Genomic DNA, 20,851 nt, shown 5'->3' on the forward strand with positions numbered 1-20,851 from the left:
TTCAACTTCAGCTTCTTCAGCATTGCTGGTTGGGGCATAGACTTGGATTACTGTGATATTGAACGCTTTGCCTTGGAAAGGAACAGAGATCATTCTGTCATTTTTGAGATTGCATCCAAGTACTGCATTTTGGACTCTTTTGTTGACCATGATGGCTACTCCATTTCTTCTAAGAGATTCCTGCCCACAGTAGTAGATATAATGGTCATCTGAGTTAAATTCTCCCATTCCAGTCCATTTTAGTTCGCTGATTCCTAGAATGTCGATGTTCACTCTTGCCATCTCCTGTTTGACCACTTCCAATTTGCCTTGATTCATGGACCTGACATTCCAGGTTCTTGTGCAGTATTGCTCTTTAGAGCATCAGACCTTGCTTCTATCACCAGTCATATCCACAGCTGGATAAGACTCTATGCATGGACATCACCAGTTGGTCAACACCGAAATCAGATTGATTATATTCTTTGCAGCCAAAGATGGAGAAGCTCTATACAGTCAGCAAAAACAAGACCAGGAGCTGACTGTGGCTCAGATCATGAACTCCTTATTACCAAATTCAGACTTAACTTGAAGAAAGTAGGGAAAACCACTCAACCATTCAGGTATGACCTAAATCAAATCCCTTACGATTATATAGTAGAAGTGGGAAATAGATTTAAGGGATTAGAGCTGATAGAGTGCCTGATGAATTATGGACGGAGGTTTGTGACACTGTACAGGAGACAGGGATCAAGACCATCCCCATGGAAAAGAAATGCAAAAAAGCAAAATGGCTGTCTGGGGAGGCCTTACAAATAGCTGTGAAAAGAAGAGAAGCCAAAAGGCAAGGAGAAAAGGAAAGATATAAGCATCTGAATGCAGAGTTCCAAAGAATAGCAAGAAGAGATAAGAAAGCCTTCTTCAGCGATCAATGCAAAGAAATAGAGGAAAACAACAGAATGGGAAAGACTAGAGATCTCTTCAAGAAAATTAGAGATACCAAGGGAACATTTCATGCAAAGATGGGCTTGATAAAGGACAGAAATGGTATGGACCTAACAGAAGCAGAAGACATTAAGAAGAGGTGGCAAGAATACACAGAAGAACTGTACAAAAAGATCTTCATGACCAAGATAATCATGATGGTGTGATCACTCACCTAGAGCCAGACATCCTAGAATGTGAAGTCAAGTGGGCGTTAGAAAGCATCACTATGAACAAAGCTAGTGGAGGTGATGGAATTCTAGTTGAGCTATTTCAAATCCTGAAAGATGATGCTGTGAAAGTGCTGCACTCAATATGCCAGCAAATTTGGAAAACTCAGCAGTGGCCACAGGACTGGAAAAGGTTAGTTCTCATTTCAATCCCAAAGAAAGGCAATGCCAAAGAATCCTCAAACTACCACACAATTCCTCTCATCTCACATGCTAGTAAAGTAAAATTCAAATCTTGCAAGTACTTAATTTGAAAATAGCTCAGTTTTCTTCTTCAGATTTCTTATGAGTATGAAAGATGATATTATGTGTAAATTCCCATCAGTAATCCCCTCCTTTTTTTTCCTGAAGAGATATTTTACTGTCTTCACTGTATCCAGAAGAATTACAACTTATATTAATACAACTATGGGGTCTTCCTTGGTGGTACAGGGGCTTACACTCCACACTCCCAGTGCAGGGAGACCATATTCAATGCCTGGTCTGGGGATCTAAATCCCATAGCTGCAACTAAGAGTTCACCTGCCACAACTCAAGATCCTGTATGCTGCAACTAAGACCCCGGCAACCAAATCTATATAAACTCTATCTTTGGCAAATCTCCCCGAGATAAGGAAGGGATACATGGCTTTATATATAATACATTGTCTCTAGAAAAGTTATTGTCTCCATGATCTGTCATTGTTCCCATAGACCAAAGTCTTGGCATACAACCTCATGAAACCCCAAAGTCAAGACTAACTCGTGAAGCTGTGGTCAGGAATCAAGGTATCCATGACTGGGTTACTTGAAGAAAAACCAATATCAGTTGTGAAAGGCAACTTGAGTCAGATCCAAGCTGTCCTGGTTGATTCAGATTGTCCCAGTTCTGGCATCAAAATGCCCCTGCCCCTGATAAACTCTCCCAAGAATATGAAAATTTTCCTGTGCTCGTTGTGGAAATCTATGGGAAAGAATAATACCTATATAGCAGCAGCTCAAAAACTAGGGACTGAAAGCATCACTGTCTATAGTATTAAACAGGACAGCACTATAGGCAGAAAACGATTATAGAGTTTGAGTATGCTGAGAAGAGGATGTGAAAACACACAAGGAGACTGAATCTCAGAAGTCCATGATGAGAACAGCCAAGTAATTCTAAATCAAACAAAGGTTAGACTTCCCTGGTGGTTGGTCCAGTGGTTAGGAGTGTGCCTGCCAATGCAGGGGACATAGGTTCAATCCCTGGTCCAGGAAAATCCCACATGCTGCAGGGAAACTAAGCCTGCATGCCACACCTACTGAACCCGCGTGCCTGGAGCCTGTGTTCCACAGTAAGAGAAGCCACCGTGATGAGAAGCCTGTGCACCACAGGAAAGAATAGGCCCCGCTCACCGCAACTAGAGGAAGCCTGCACACAGCAACGAAGACCCCGAGCAGCCAAAAATGAAATAAAATAAATCAAACAAAGGCTGCTTCCTCAAAAAAAAAAAAAAAATCAGTCAAAAAGAGTGGCCATCACGTTAGAGTGGGCATAACACACCAGTGATCACAGGTTATGTCCTTCCTTGACTGCTTTGTGATACTGAGGAAAGGTACATTTGTTGATTCAGCAATTGCAAATAAAATACTTTATGGGCAAGCAAAAATTTTAATAAGAGTGTGTTGGCCCGTTATGGTATAGCACAGATCCTGTCAGATCTCACCAACACTCATAGTTTCTATGGTATAGTGATATGCTGGATAAATGCAATGAAAAAGATACTTATTCTAGTTCTTTGGTATTTTGATTTGAAGAATGGAGTTACATTTTGGATAAACCTAAAGAACATTATACTAAGTGAAATGAACCAGTCACAGAGGGGGAAAGACCCCGCTTATATAAATAGTGGAGTCAAACTCATCAAAACAGAGAATAGCATTCTGGTTGCCAGGAGGGAAGAGAGAGATGGGAAATTGTTGCTCAGTGAGTATAAAGTTTCAGTTTCAAAAGATGAGTAAGTTCTAGAGATCTGTTATACAGCAAAGTACCCATGCTTAACAATAGAGTATTTCAAAATTAAGAGAACTGATCTCATGTTAAGTGTTCTCACCATACACAAATAAAAGAACACAAGGGAATTTTTAAAAGTGATTGATATGTTTAGTATCTTAATTGTGGTAATGGGTTATATGCAGAGTCCAAACTCATCAAACTACTAAATATGTACAATTTTTGTATATCAGTTATATGGTACAGTAGTAAAGAATCTGCCTGCCAGCGCGGGAGACACGGATTTGTTCCTTGCCTCAGGAAGATCCCCTGGAGAAGGAAATGGAAACTCACTCCCGTATTCTTACCTTTGAAATCCCATGGACAGAGGAGCTTGGGGGGCTACAGTCAATGGGGTCACAAAGGGCCAGACACGACTGGGCACACACACACAGACATATTTCTCAATGAAGTTTTTAGAAATCAAGTCATCCGGATTTCTGTGAAGATTTTTAGTGAAACCACGGAAAACATAAAACAACCATTGATATCTTGTCCAAACACAAACTAAACTTTTTTCATTTATATGCAATGTTGACAATTTTCATTTAGTACGTGAACTTTATATTCAAGGAAAAGATCTTACCTGAAAATCCATGCATACCTAGTATACAACATTGCTAAATATGTGTGTGATTTGCCTCCTGATGATACTGAAGTTTACAGAAATAAAGTTTAGGGTAGCTTTTAATTTCTTCAAAATGTACAGTTAATACAATTTGACTTTCTAGACATGGAAGAATATAGCCTCTTAGACATATGCTTTCAAGATGGCTATCTTTGCTTGACATGGAAAGATGTTTAAATGTGAGCCTGCTGTAACATTTATGTTCAAAATATGGGACAAGAAGAATGTCATCCAACTGGGAAACACTTTGAGGATGAGAATGTTGAAAAGGAGAATAGCAAAGCATAAATTTATATGCTGCATTTCCAAAATTGCTTGCTGATCTTTGAAGAGGGCATAAGAAGCCTAGAAAAAAATGAACCGATTGCACTGGAGTAGTTCATTATTATCCATAGTTTGTTAAACTCATACACTAAAAATGACCTTTTTGGATGAGAAAAGACTGTTTAAGAACTCAAAACACATCAGTAACAAAGGGTAGTCAAAATAAATAGAACTTTCTTAATTTCTTTACTAAGACTCCAACTTAAATTTCACGTTTTAATTATCTATATAATAATTTAAAATTTTTTTCCCTAAAGAAAAAGCATAACTTAGGATGACATTCAATGTGCCTTTCAGGGTTTAAAAGTAATGGCCGTTTTAGACACAGAGAGCCCATGTGGTATTTGTAGACCCAAAGGACCTGATAGACAAACAGCTGGTCTATCAAAACAGGATGTACATACAAAGGGGACATTTTTTGGGATCCAAAAACTAATTTTATGTAAGTCTAAACTTATCTTCTGCTGCTAAATATTTCATGCTCAAATTCTTCTGTAGAGAGGATAAATAGCTTGATGTCATCACACTGGGAGGATGTCAAGAATCAGGGTAATCTGGGCTTGATAAGAATAGAGCCGCAAGTCGATACACATTTTATTTTTGTCTGTATTCAGTTTACTATTATGTAAAAGAGGAGAAGGTGGAGCTAGTGGTAAAGAATCCTCCTGCCACTGTAGAAGATGCAAGAGACATGGATTCGATCCCTGGGTTGGGAAGATCCCTTGGAGGGGAAAATGGCAACCCACTCCAGTATTCTTGCCTGCAAAACCCCACAGACAGAGGATTCACGCAGGCTACAGTCCATGGGGTCTCAAAGAGTCGGACAAGACTGAGCAACTGAACATGAGCATTACAAGAGGAAAAGAGTTCCTAAACTCTTCTTTTCAGGCAGTTCAGAAAAGTATTTTTTAAAGAGGAAACAGAAATAATAGAAATATCCGACTGTATCGTGAATATAGTGTTAGTCACTCTGTCATGTCTGCTCAGTGGAATCATGGATATAAAAATTATTAAAATACTGTTATTCTTTCCTGAATATCATTTTTAATAAATCCTACTATTGATTAATTACTACCAGTTGCCACTGTTAACTCATCTTATTATTTCTTTGTTTCAATAATAGCACTTATGTAATAAAAAAGTAAATAAGAAGCACTCTATAATTACAAATAAAACCAATTTTAACAATGTAGGTGCTTGATTATTAATTATTGGTATATTGTTATGTTCTTTATTGTTTGGTATGGTTGTATGTAAGACTGTTTCTCTAACAAGTTGGTTACCCTATATCCAACATTGAATTCTTCTTTAGCCCTTTACCAGCAATGTAACTTTGGGCACTTAACATTCCTGGACTAAATACTGGGTTGGTCAAAATGTTTGTTCAGGTTTTTCCATGCCATCTTACAGAAAAACCAGAACAAACTTTTTGGCCAACCCAAAGCTACGGTTTTTCCAGTAGTCATGTAAGGATGTGTGAATTGGATCATGAAGAAGCCTGAGCACCGAAGAATTGATGCTTTTGAATTGTGGTGTTGGAGAAGACTCTTATCTCTTGGACTGCAAGGAGATCACACCAGTCAAACCTAAAGGAAATCAACCCTGTACATTCATTGGAAGGACTGATTCTGAAGCTAAAGCTCTAATACTTTGGCCACCTGATGCAAGGAACTGACTCATCAGAAAAGACCCTGATGCTGGAAAAGATGGAAGGCAGGTGGAGAAGGGGATGACAGAGGACGAGATGGTTGGATGGCATCACTGACTCAATGCACATGAGTCTGAGCAAGCTCCAGGTGATAGTGAAGGACAGGAAGCCAGGTATGCTGCAGTTCATGGAGTCACAAAGAGTTGGACAAGACTTAGTGACTCAACAACAACAATACTCCTAATCTTGTAAAATAATTATAAACAATAATAACTCTTTAGAGATTGTCACCATCTTTAGAGATGGTGGAATGTCCCATAGCAAATAATAAATATTAACTCTTCTTTCCAAATAATTGTCCCATCAGAAACTGTAAACCCAGCATGAGGTTTTCCATGCCAATTGTTTTCTGTTATGAAGTTCTTGGCTCTGTGGTCTCCTGGACCTCAAGCTTGCTTTTTCAAGTCCTTCTCCTTCAAGGTTTTGTATGGTCTCTGAGAGCGAAATTTTAGTATAGGCAAAGTCATTTCTGATTCACTTTCTGGATGGTTCCTGAGTCTGTTCTCACAGTTAAATTATCCTAATCAATGAACTTCTTTTTTAACATTCCTGACTGCATTTCACTCACATCAGTTCCTTTCAGGAAAGCCCCTATCATCTACTTCTGATTCCACCACTTTGGATAGAATAGGTTTGCTCCATATTGTCAACCAAGGTTGACAAAGCTGGATATAAGAAAGACTCAGGCATCCTGTACAGGAAAGCAATGAAGGCTGGAATTTCTCCTCAGGAAAAGTGGTGATTTGAGGGAAGATTTTTCCAAGCATGGCCTTTTGTTTCTTCACCTAAGTGTGCTAGTAAGAAGCAGTTTTAAGTGGAGAAACAGGAAAACATCAGAAAGAGATTGTTCATTTGTTTCCTAAAGGGATAATTTTCTGGCGGCATTGTGCCAGAAAACTGGCCTTTCCCAGAGTCTTTTCCCTTCCTTCAAACACAGCTACAGACTGTGCGTAGGGTCAATTCAAGCTGTGTCATCCATCAGAGAAACCAAACTGGAGAGAAATGTGAGATTCGGGTTGTGGTTAGCATGACCGTGAGGCCAGACTGAATGGTGGTGCCAGGAGATTCAATGCGGGTAGTCAGAGGGAGACGAGGATGTGACCAATGTAATCATTTGCTTTATGACTCTCAGGCCAACATGAGGTCTTTAAAGGATGAGGTGGCTTGAAGCCTCTCTTAAGGGAGGATGTGGACAAATGTCTTTTTTTAAAAAAGTAAACTTTGGAGAGATCAGATAGAGTACACTGTATAACAGAATCTCAGAACAGGAGCAAACTAATATAAAAATACTAGAAAGAAAAATATTCCATGTGAATTACTGACTCATGCCCTCTTCCAAATTTAAATATGAAAAAAATCTATGGAAAATTCCATGATACAGACAAGGACAATCCTTAGAATGTAGTCACTGTCATTGAAAGAAGGTAGGTTTTTTTCAGAAGTATTGGCATAAGAATTCAGGAGGTCACTGAGGGTACCCTCCTCCTCCCCCAATGGTGGGAAGCAGCAACTGGTCTCATTGACCAGGGGGTGAATATGTAGTAAAATCTGTTTTTTTGAGAACATAATTCTCAGACTTTAAAATATGAATTTTGGGTGATGGGATACACGACAGAGGATTTCAGTCTATAAGAGGTCAGATACGTTACTGTGAGAACCAGCAGCTGCCTCCAGTGTTTGGTTGGCAGTGGTAGAGGAGAGGGAGGTATGTATGTATGTAACCTGAAAGGGTTGAGAGTTAACGAATTCAAGTATGGGATTCCTTTGTTTGAACTTAATCTTGAGAGAGAGGAATTATACTCGATTTTGCAGAGAGAAAGAGAGAGAATGAGACCTTGCCAGGACCAGCTGCCATTGTCAGGCTGCGTGTGTGTACTCTCAGTTTCTTAGTCATGTCCAGCTGTTTGCAACCCTATGGACTGTAACTCACCAGGCTCCTCTGCCCATGGAATTTTCCAGGCAAGAATACTGGAGCAGGTTGCCATTTCTTGCTCCAGGGGATCTTCCTGACCCGGGATTGAACCTGAGTCTTGCATCTCCTGCATTGGCAGAAGGATTCTTCATAACTGAGCCACCTGGGGAGCCCCATGAAGGGCTATTTTCTGATGGTGACACCATGTGACGGCAAGAAGATGAAGCAATAGACTGACAGACTGCAGTGCTAGCCTGAATAGGATGTGAAGGCCAGTTTCCAGTCTCAGTTTCCATTTTAGTGCTGTGTAAGACCCTTGGGTTCATGAAAAAATTCAGGTGGAAGACTTGAGAAGTCTTATTATTAAGGAAGGTACTGAATTAAGCATTCAATCAAAATCATAGATGTTAAGATTGCATTTTTTTCACCCCAAAGCAGTAGAACATATATTCAGTCTGCATCAAGAAAGAATTAAGAGGAATCTACATTTTTAACAACCTGTGTTTTATCTAAAGATACCTTTAGAATCACCTAGTGCTTTATGAGAATATAAGTTCCCTGAAGGAAAAGAATTCAGTGCTATCAATAATACTTATATAAATGAATTTTAAAATCTATTCATTATATTATTTTGAGCTTTGTAAACACTAATTAAATATATAGGCCATTAAAATAGGGAAAATATTATTTTCATATCAGATATCAAATATTTCAAATTTATTTAGGCCTAAGAAAATAAAATATAATTCTATTAAATGTATATGCAATTGTTGGATGCTTACATTATGCGTGAATGTGTGCTAAGTCACTACTGTTGTGTCCAACTCTTTGCAGCCCTCAAAACTCCACTAAAGGCTTTGCAGAAGGAAATGTAGCCCACCAGGCTCCTCTGTTCATGGGTTTCTTAAGGCAAGAATACTGGAGTGGGTTGCTATTTCCTTCTCCAGGGATCTTCCTGACCCAGGGACCTAACCCAAGTCTCTTATGTCCCCTGCGTTGGCAGACCAATTCTTTACCACTGAGCTATCTGGGAACACCCGTTTAGGTCCGAGTAACCACCTATCCCTTTACTTGAAGTTTTAGTTCCACTGTCAAAAGACTCTGATTTACTCCCCAAATTCCTCAATCCAAATTTGCTCCAAAATGGAGTGACATTTTATGAGGCAAGTAGTTTGCAGATTAATCTCAGTCTCATTCTACCACCAGACATTTAGTATGTATTAATAATTCCAGGAACCTTCTAAACCTTTATTCCACTAACCAGAGCCCCAATATTAAAATAAAAATCACTCCTTTACTTAAGCTCTAGGTTCCAAAGTTTTTGTTTTATGCTTTTAGAATTTTATGCTTTGTAGAATTTCAATAAAATAACTCTATTTACCCTTTTCTTTCATTTAGCTTGTTTGTCTTTGAAGATTAATTTTGTTCTGCACCCAGTGAGAGGCTGTACCAGCTCAGCCAATGAGAAACTACTACACTTCAAATTCTCACTTTCCTCCAATGGACTCATTGTTTATTACAACCTCTCCCAACTTCCCCTTTTCCTCAATAAAATAAAGTTTCTTTCCTTAGCATGCTAGTCTCAAACTGCAATTCTCTACTATTCCCAAGTAAACCCATTTTGCTGATTTTAAAAAATTAGCAATTTAAAAAAAAATTAATTTTCCTACTGTTGCTCAGTTCCTTGGACTACAAGGAGATCAAACCAATCAATCCTAAAGGAAATCAACCCTAAATATTCACTGGAAGGATGGATGCTGAAGCTGAACTCCAATACTTTGGCCATCTGATGTGAAGAGCTGACTAACTGGAAAAGACCCTGATGCTGGAAAAGAAAGAAGGCAAAAAGAGAAGGGGGTGGCAGAGAATGAGATGGTTAGATAGCATCACCAACTCAATGAAAATGAATTTGAGTAAACCATGAGCGATGGTGGAGGACAAAGGAGCCTGATGTGCTATAGTCCATGAAGTCACCAAGAGTCAGACACAACTTAGTGACTGAACAACAACAGTTGCTCAGTTTAGTTGCTCTGGGTTTTTCTTATTATATTATTATATCATGTTATTATAATAAATACTATTTTCCAGTATTCTTTGTTATAAATGTAATCTAGTCAGGAAACATAATCAGCTATGGGAAATCTTTGGGAAATGCATTTCAATATCAAGACAACTCTAAGTGTTTTACCAATACTCTTGTGTAGATTTTCCCTGTAAAATTATTTTGTACAGGGACTATAAATACTTCCTGTAGTCCTTTTGACCAGTATATTAATTAATAGTTGAAAAACTCTAAAAATTCTAACACATACTGAAATTTTCTTATTAGCAAATAAAAATGGTGATATTTTGAGAGTGGAATCAAGACATGAAAAAATTAAAACAATCATGAAAAAACAGTTTTATAAAAGGGAGTAACGTCCTAAAATTTCAGATTTGAAGGAAATTTCAATCTAGTTCAACCATTTTTGAAGAATTACCTCTTGAGCATAAAAGAGGTTCAATTAAAATTTTGAATAAAAGTGCTATGTTGAATATGACCTGAATTAATTGATTTATTTTATTAAGTCCCATTTTTTTTTACATAAATTCTATTTTATTTTATTTCTGAACAATTCTGCTGGATCTTATACTGAAATAAATCAATATGACCAAAAACATGCACACAGACACACACACACATACACACACACTAATAGCCCTGTAATAGATAAAACGTGTCTCTTTTTTAATCCAATAAGTAAAGCTAAATAAAACCTAGGCTGATTTTCTATAAAGATAAATATAACCCCCGACTTTCAAAATAGTTTAGAATATAAAATAGAAAATATTTTTATTTTTTTGAAGTGCAAGAGTCTTTTCCTCTCTTTGAACATAGCATTTCAACTGGATCAAATCCAGGTTTCTACCACCAAGAAAAAATATCCAATGTATAAAACAAATAATTTTTATGTATTCATAGCCATTTTAACAATTTTCCTTTCAACTTTTCAATATACCATTCTTCTGAAATGAGTAGTCAGAAACCCCAAGCCACTTTGACATGGATCCAGGAGTTATTGCATATTCTAGATTAAAATGGAGTCAAAAGCCTTTATACATCATCAAAGTACTTCAGAATCTTACACCTCTTCTGTGAATATATTTCAAATTAAAGTAGTATGATAATAGCTCTCGTTTTCTCAGCATAACCTCAAAGTCAACTACCAACAGAGGACCATATTAAAGAAAATTTGAGAAATAATTTTGGTTTTTGTATTTGGATTTGCATCATTTCTGTTTCACTTTTCTAAGTGCAGCCCTTACTCCCCTGCCAGACATCAGTCTCAGCAGATTGCTGTATAAGAATTCTGAAAACTTTGAGAAATTAACTATAACTACTTATCATTCACAATAATTAATAAGATCTTAGGTATGCCACACAGTTTCTTAGAAAGAACTAAAATTACAGCCTTAATTTACTTCCGATTTCTTGACAGCTAGAACCAAAAATATTGGGTGTTTTTCCTTAGCTGCTTTTCAAACTGTTCAAGCAAAAAGTAAAGGACCAGAAAAGTTTAACCTCATGAGTATTTCCCATTTTGACTTGCTTTAAAAATTCTTGGGTGATTCAGATGGTAAAGAATCTGCCTGCAATATGGAAGACCCAAGTTTGATTCCAAGGTTGGAACGATCCCCTGGAGAAGGCAATGGCTACCAGCTCCAGTGTTCTTGTCTGGAGAATTCCGTGAACAGAGGAGCCTGGTGTGCTATAGACCATGGGGTAGCAAAGAGTCAGACATGACTAAGCGACTAACACTTACACTTTAGTGACTATGTCCATAGAATTTGCATCACCTGGGCCCTCAGGGTTGTGCTCATTTTGTGTGCTGGCTTTTTTCTTGGATATTTTAACTTCTAATCCTACCAAAACATGCCATGCTATCTGTGTACACAAGTAAGTTTGGGACCTCATATTTTACCGGACAGTATTTTGGAACAGTTTAATAATTCTTTTTTTTGTTTGTTTTTAATTTGGGAGAGCTCATTGGTACAAATATTGTCACAGTGAAACCTTAGTTTAACTTTGATTTTATACTGAGTCCTAATATGGCATAGATCTCATCTTTCCCTAATTTTTCTCCTCTAATCAACTTCAGTTCAGTTCAGTCCTAGTCGTGTCCGACTCTTTGTGACCCCATAAACTGCAGTACACCAGTCTTCCTTGTCCATCTCCAACCCCTGGAGCTTACTCAAACTCATGTCCATTGAGTCAGTGATGCCATCCAACCATCTCATCCTCTGTTGTCCCCTTCTCCTCTGCTCAATCATTTCCAGCATCAGGGTCTTTTCAAATGAGTCAGTTCTTCACATCAGGTGGCCAAGTATTGGAGTTTCAGCTTCAGGATCAGTCCTTCATTGAATATTCAGGACTGATTTCCTTTAGGATGGAATGGTTGGATCTCCTTGCACTCCAAGGGACTCTCAAGAGTCTTCTCCAACATCACAGTTCAAAAGCATCAATTCTTCGACACTCATCAACTTAGAGGTAAATAACGATAACAATATGCTCTTTAAGGTGTTCTTTTTTATTTTTTTTGCAAAGTATGTGGGATCTGAGTTCCCCAACCAGAGATTGAACTCATACCCTCTGCAGTAGAAGCACAGAATCTTAACCCCTGGACCACCAGGGAGGCCCTAAGGTGTTCTTATTTTAACATAATAATTCTGCTTCTAATATTTTATCTTAAGGAGAAGAATATGAATAAGGATTTTTTTCAAGTTGTTCATCATAATATTAAATATAAAGACAATTCTTAATAACACAAATATTCAGCAAAAGAGAAATAGTTTTATAATGTGAAATACTTCCATGAGATAAAATAGAGTACAATCATTAAAAACTCACTCCTGTTTTGAATCATAAATTATATAAATTTAACTACAATCATCAGGTTAAGAAAGTATGACACACAGCATGGTCCTTGAAAGGTGCCTAGAATTTGACTTATAAAGTTTATATAATTCAAGTATTTTATCTTAAAGAACTCCACCCTTGCATATACACAGAAGTAATAAAATGGTGCTTTAAGATAATCAGGAAACAGTATGAGTAGGGGTTGGCTCAGACCTTGGTAAATGTCAGAGGTTACATTACCAGAAATCTTTGGCAATGAGAATCAAGAGATAACATGGGAAACAGAAAGCAAGGGAACGTCGGAGACAAATGCCTGCATATTTACAGTCTATCTGAGTCAGGAGAACAGCCTGAGGAAACCAGTGGTGGATATAGCTACTTATCCCACTAAGAAGACAAAATTCAAAATTCTGTATTGTTTGAGGGGAGAACACAGCACAAGGAAATAAGAATCTAAGGAAGAGAATCCAAATGAGGCCATAAAGAGACTGTTCCTTTCTCAGGAAAAAATATTTCTAGCACCTTCCTCCAACAAGAGAAGTCTTTCCCTTGATAGTATAAATTTAAATAGTGTCAATTATTTATTAGTATTAATGAATTATTTAGTATTAATTAGTTATTTCCAATTCAGAAAGAAGCCAAACATTATTTTACTAACCATGTGTATTAGTCAAGGTTCCCAAGAGAAACAGAACCAATAGGGCAAATATATAGATAACAAGGAAATACATTACAGGAATTTGCTCATGTGCTTATGGAGCCCAAGAAGTTTCACAATCTGTCATAAGAGCTGGAGAACCAGGAGAAGCAACAATATAATTCCCAGCCTCAGGCTGCAGGTCACTGGTATTAGTACCAGAGTTTAGAAGACATAAGAATCAGCAGCTCAAGACAGCCCACAGAATGGGAGAAAATATTTACAAATGAAGCAATCAACAAGCAATTAATCTCTAAAATATACAAACAGCTCATGTAGCTCAATATTAAAAAAAAAAAAACAACAATCCAATCAAAATATCAGCAGAAGATCTAAATAGTTCCTCAAAGAAGACATTCATTTGGCTAGGAAGCACATGAAAAGCTATTCAACACTGCTCATTACTAGAGAAATGCCAATCAAAACTACAATTAGGTATCACCTCACATTGGTGAGAATGGCCACATCAAAAACCTACAAACAATAAATGCTTGGAGAGGGTGTGGAGAAAAGGAAACACTCTGGCATTGTTGGTGGGAATGTAAATTGACACAACCACTATAGAGAACAGTGTGGAGATTCCTTAAAAAACTAGGAATAAAACTACCATATGACCCAGCACGGAGAAGGCAATGGCACCCCACTCCAGTACTCTTGCCTGGAAAATCCCATGGACGGAGGAGCCTGGTAGGCTGCAGTCCATGGGGTTGCTAAGAGTCGGACACGACTGAGCGACTTCACTTTCACTTTTCACTTTCATGCATTGGAGAAGGACATGGCAACCCACTCCACTGTTCTTGCCTGGAGAATCCCAGGGACAGAGGAGCCTGGTAGGAGGCCATCTATGGGGTCGCACAGAGTCGGACACGACTGAAGCAGCTTAAGAGCAGCAGCAGCATGACCCAGCAACCCCACTACTGGGCATATACCTTGAGAAAACCATTATTGAAAAAGATGCATGCACCCAAATGTTCATGTAGCATTGTTTACAATAGCCAGGACATGGAAGCAACCTAAATGTCTATCAACAGAGGCATGGGATAAAGAAGATGTGGTACATAAAAACAATGGAATGTTGCTCAGCCATAAAAAAGAATGAAATAATGTCATTTGCAGCAACACAGATGGACCTAGAGATTGTCATACAGACAGAAAGATAAATATCATATGATATCACATATTTGGAATCTAAAAGAAGGGTATAAATGAACTTATCTACAAAATAGAAATAGAGTTACAGATATAGAAAACAAATTTATGGTTACCAGGGAGTGGGGGTGGGGGACAAATTGCAAGATTAGGATTGACATTTACACACTACTGTAGAAAAGGGATGGAGAAGGCAATGGCACCCCACTCTAGTACTCTTGCCTGGAAAATCCCATGGATGGAGGAGCCTGGTAGGCTGCAGTCCATGGGGTTGCTAAGAGTCGGACACAACTGAACGACTTCACTTTCACGCATTGGAGAAGGACATGGCAACCCACTCCAGTGTTCTTGCCTGGAGAATCCCAGGGATGGGGGAGCCTGGTGGACTGCCATCTATGGGGTCGCAGAGGTGGACATGATTGAAGCGACTTAGCAGCAGCAGTAGAAGAAAGATAGAATTCAAGCACACTTGAGGTCAAGTTCAAACTCTCCCAATCTCTGCCTCTTCATTCTCTTCAACCCCTCAACAGATTGGATGATGCCCACCCATGCTAGTGAGGGTAAATTTTCTCTACCCAGTCTGTTGACTCAAATGTTAATCTCTTCCATAAACACCTTCACAGACAGACCCAGAAATAACTCTGACATCCCTTAACTCAGCCAAGTTGATACATTAATTAACCAAAATGTCATCCCTCATTCTGATTTTCTCTATTCTCCCTCCTGGCTCTCAGTTTTCACTTTTCCAAATCATAATAGAATCTATTTATCTCAGACTTAACATTCCTGTATTTTCTAAATCAAGATAGGGGGAAGAAAAAACTTGTTAGATGTGCATCTGACTCAACAGCATAAGGGATTGTTGCTGGTGTTTGTTGGTTCTAGCCAAAGTCTTCATGATAATGACTACAGGCATGACCTCTCTTCTGCTGCAACTTTTTATCCTAGGAACACTCTGCAGTCATGAAGAATCTTTTTGTGGACCCATTGTTGCATGAAAAGGATATACATTTAAAGCTTTGGAGACACAAACTGAAATAGTTAATGTTCAAGGATTTCTAATGTGGGTGCTTTTGTTTCTTTGAGAACAAGCGATTTTGCCTAAGATGCTTGCTTTATCAATGCTCGCTCTATCAATGTCAGGCTGATGAGAGGAGAGGCTTGGGGTCATGAAAGGAGAAAAAAATCTCTGACCACAGCTTGTCATCACCCCCAAATTCCAGAATTCCTAAAGGCTTACTTGAGATAATAATGTTGGCCAAAAGATCAGTTTTTAAATAGAATTATGGGAAGAGGGGATTCTGTACTTTCTGGTTTTATATTTAGGCTTTAATTGTTGCATTTAAAGATTGTTCATATCAAAGATACACGGACCTGAAAACAGTTGATATTAAGGCCATAAGAACCAGTACTGTTGGAGCCGTTGTAAATGGCAATCATCTATTTTAAGGGGTTGGTGTCTGGGTTGTGTGATGTTTCAAAAGCTACCTTTGCATATAAATAAAATCTAAGTCATGTTTAAGGATACTAAGCTTTTAATGAGATTTTTCTGAAGCAATGTTATGCATGTCTCTGTCTCAAAATATTGCTACTTAGATTTATTACGCAGATGTTTCACTAGATAAGGAACAACTTGTTACACCGTGACTTAGTGTTTCACAACATAGAAACACCCTTGCATAAACTCTTATTTGACAGAGTGGAAAAATAAGGATTTAATTAATAATTCATCTTTAATTAGTTTTTCTTTTCTAAGAGGCATTTTAATTTATTTGCTCCATTCCCAGGTCAGTAGCAATCATTGTTTTAAGAAACATCCCAATCTATTTGAACTACTGTGGTTGCTGTGAAGACTATGTCCAATCTTAATTTTTAAATGGTTTTATAAAGAATAATCTACACACGTTGTAAATCTCTCCCTCACACACATGATAGCACTTTGTATAAAAGTCAAAGTAAAATCTCCCATTTTTCTGCCCAGAGGATACTATTCCCCAGGATACTAAGCCCCTGAAGGAAAAATTCAGTTATATAATGCTTATCAAAAAAATTATACAATATTCTTGCTAACACTAGATATTATCAATATTTTTACCAGTCTTGTGCATTAGGTATAATATCTCCTAGTTTAAAGTGTTTTTCAAAAGTTATAAGTTGTATTGGATAGTTTTTTATTTTTCTCTATCAGTGTTTGCCCATGTATCAATTGGGTTGTTACTTTTCCTTAAAACTTGAAAGCCTCTGAAGAGACTGTGTCAATGCTCTCTTTGATTTATTTATTACAAATTTTCCCCTCAATTTAGTGTGTATCTGTTGACAAAATTAATGTGTCATTTTTTCCAAGCAGAAAACTTAATTTCAATACAGTCAATTGGAAAAGAAGAAAACTCTCACTGTTTGCAGATGACATGATCCTCTACATAGAAAACCCTAAAGACTCCACCAGAAAATTACTAGAGCTAATCAATGAATACAGTAAAGTTGCAAGATATAAAATCAACACACAGAAATCCCTTGCATTTCTATACACTAATAATGAGAAAATAGAGAAATTAAGGAAAACCATTCCATTCACCATTGCAACGAAAAGAATAAAATACTTAGGAATATATCTACCTAAAGAAACTAAAGACCTATATATAGAAAACTATAAAACACTGGTGAAAGAAATCAAAGAGGACACTAATAGATGGAGAAATACACCATGTACATGGATCAGAAGAATCAATATAGTGAAAATGAGTATACTACCCAAAGCAATTTATAGATTCAATGCAATCCCTATCAAGCTACCAATGGTATTTTTCACAGAGCTAGAACACATAATATCAGTATTTTTTTTTTTATGGCTGGTTTAGAAGTATCCTTAGAGTGTGTTCCCTTTTTAGTAAGAACAGTTAACATTACTGACCACAGATATATTCCAAGAGGTGCTGTCCTGCCTGCTTGAGTGGCAACTGCAGGGGCGCATGGGATGCACAGGTGACTTTACACATATCAACACAGGCCACAAAGGCCAAAGCCTGAAGCACACTTTATCCTAGTCTCATCAGGAATCCCTGTGATCCTCTTGGAACCCAGGATTGAAGGCTTGTGAGGATCAACTACAGGGCCATCTCCTCCTCTTTCTCCCTCTCTGCCGTGGGAGACCATCGTGAAGTAGTGTCTCATTGCTTCCCACATCCTGAAGGTGGACCTGTTTTTCTCCACCCTCACCTCCCTCAGAGTATAGCTCAGACCCTAACATTGCAGCACCACCATGTAGCCACCACTCAACAGAGTATCACGAGATTTACATTGCACTTATCTGACCTCTTTTGTTTTAGTATCATTCGTAGCGGGATGTGAGACAAGGGGCAGGAAGCTAGTGCTTTTGGCCAGTCTTCCATCTGCTGCGGTTATGTAGAAAATGCATATCCACATAAGTAATATGTGTAATACTCAAGGGTAATACATAACCAATATATGCATGTATGCATGCTAGGTCTCTTCAGTCGTGTCTGACTCTCTGCAACTCTATGGACCCTAGCCTGCCAGGCTCCTCTCCAGGCAAGAATACTGGAGTGGGTTGCCATGGCTTTCTCCAGGGGATCTTCTTGACTCAGATTGAACATAAGTCTCTTATGTCTCCTTCATTGGTAGGAAGTTTCTTTACTATTAATGCCACCTGAGAAGCCCACCCAATGTATGAATGTAGGTAATACATTCCCTAGAGTAGGAAATGGCAACCCACTCTAGTATTCTTGCCTAGAAAATTCCATGGGCAGAGGAGCCTGGTGTGCTACAGTCTATGCGGTCACAAAAGGTAAGACACAACTGAGCACAGAGTGTGTATGTGTGTGCACATGCACACACACACACACACACACACAAGTAATAAACTGTCTAAATCTCAAAGTACCTCACTGAATCTCTACCAGCAGTATCTGTCAGGTTTTGGACTAGGCTTTGCCTTGATATATTAACTCCTTTAATCCACAGAACAGTTTTATGAAGTAAGTGCTTTTTATACAGATGAATAAACTGAGTGCTATGTGTTGAATGCTTGTGTCCCCCCACCACCACCTCAAAATTCATTTGCTGAAGCCCAACTTCCAAGGTGGTGGCATTAGGAGGTAGGGCTTTGGTTTGGACTTCCCTGATGGGCCAGTGGTTAAGAATCCACCTTCCGATGCAGAGGACGAGGGTTCAATCCCTGGTCAGGGAACTAAGCTCCCATATGCTGTGGGTCAACTAAGTCCATAGCCAAATCAAAATAGTCAAATCTATAGAGGCAAAAAATAGATTAAAGTACATCTAGGGCTAGGGATAGGTGGCTTTGGGGGAAATGGGAAGTGACTGCCAAAGGCGATGGGATTTCTTTCCTTTCTTTCTTTCTTTTTTGTGGTATCTTCCCTGATTAGGACCAGGGACGGGACCTGTGCCCCAGCATTGGAAGCATGGAGTCTTAACCACTGGACCACCACCAGGGACGTCCAGTGGTTTTTCTTTTGAGGTGATTTCACTGTTCCAAAATCAGCCATAATAATGGTTGCACACTCTGAGAATAAACTAAAATCAGTAAATTGCCCACTTTAAGTGAGTAAATTGTGAACTATATCTCATAAAACTATTAAAATACATTTGGTATTTTTATTAAGTTCACACTAAGTAGAGAATTAATAGGTGTCCTGGGGATCTTTGCAGAGAACAATGAATGCCTGGAAAAGAGTGGCAACCTGAAGCAAGTAAACACTTCCTTCCTCTAAAACTCTGCCTCCCTAGCATCCAACACTGCTTTCTGCTTTCAAGTAAGTGATCTACAGGCTTCCCTGGTTGTTCAGTGGTTGAGACTTGTGCTTCCAATGCAGGGGACATGGGCTTGATCCTTGGTTGGGGAACTAAGATCCTGCATGCCTCATGGGGCAGCTGAAAAAAGTATAAGTATACATACATAAACTAGGGTTTTTTTAATTTTTACTTTATTTTACTTTTACAATACTGTATTGGTTTTGCAATACATTGACATGAATCCGCCATGGGTGTACATGAGTTCCCAAACATGAACCCCTGTCCCACCTCCCACCCCATATCATCTCTCTGGATCATCCCCGTGCACCAGCCCCAAGCATCCTGTATCCTGCATCAAACATAGACTGGCAATTCACTTCTTACATGATAGTATACGTGTTTCAATGCCATTCTCCAAAATCATCCCACCTGTCCCTCAGAGTTCAAAAGTCTGTTCTACACATCTGTGTCTCTTTTGCTGTCTCACATACAGGGTCATCATTACCATCTTTCTAAATTCCATATATATGTGATAGTATACTGTATTGGTGTTTTTCTTTCTGGCTTAATTCACTCTGTATTCAATAATATAGTAAATCACCTAACTGGTGTTCCTAGTCCAGATCTATGGTGGTATGTGTCAGGAAATAAGGATTGGAGAAGAAAACTGGATTTCAACCTCTGGCAAGCGAGCATTCAAAGGGTGGTGGCTGCAAAAGGAACAGAAGAGTCAAGAACCCTGGATTCCTTGTACCCGCACACCTTCCTTCACAGTGTTTATAGAAAATGAATGAAAGGGTAGGGGGAGATTCTGTAAGTTCTACCTTCATCTTGACTTCAGTGTGTTGCTACTTGTTTTCAAATGAAAACTCTTGAGCATTAACAGGGATGATGTGAAAACAACTCTGGGCAATTTTGGTTTCAGCTCTGTTCCTACCACAATCTTCTCCACATCATACATTACAAGAAATGACGGCAAACAGACTATAGGTAATCTTCTATATATAACACTTCATTGACCCTTAGAAGAAGGCTTTCCAGTTTGTGATAATGTCAGTCAATATTAAGAATGTGAGGTCTTACTAAAAGATTTTCTAAAAGGAAAGGCTCTTAAAGATAAATCTGTAACCACAGACTAAAGCAAAGAATGCAATGTGACAGCCATCTAATGGGAACTTCACCATAAATTATCCACATGAAAGAGTGCAACTAGAGGGATACATTATCTTTTACTATCAAAAATATGCTTTGTTCGGCACTGTAACATAGAGTATCTTATTGGCAGGAAAATAAAAGGCTCTTGGGTCTGTCCCAGCTGTGTACTTAACAAGGCCCCACAGCTGCTTTTTCAGATCTTTTGCGGTAAACCATTTAGGAAGAAAGAGAGAGTGTTTTATCATAAACATCCTCATCCACGTTCACCTCAATTCTTTCTCCACCTCAGACTTCTTTCAAAGTGCAGATCTTGGCCTGTTATCAGAAAGCAAAAAAAAAAAAAAAAACACACACACAAAGTTTTGCAACCCTAATTGTAATGAGTCCTTGGACTTTTCAGTATACCA

This window comes from Ovis aries, chromosome 9, assembly GCF_016772045.2.
Source record: "Ovis aries strain OAR_USU_Benz2616 breed Rambouillet chromosome 9, ARS-UI_Ramb_v3.0, whole genome shotgun sequence".
Taxonomy (NCBI): Eukaryota; Metazoa; Chordata; class Mammalia; order Artiodactyla; family Bovidae; genus Ovis; species Ovis aries.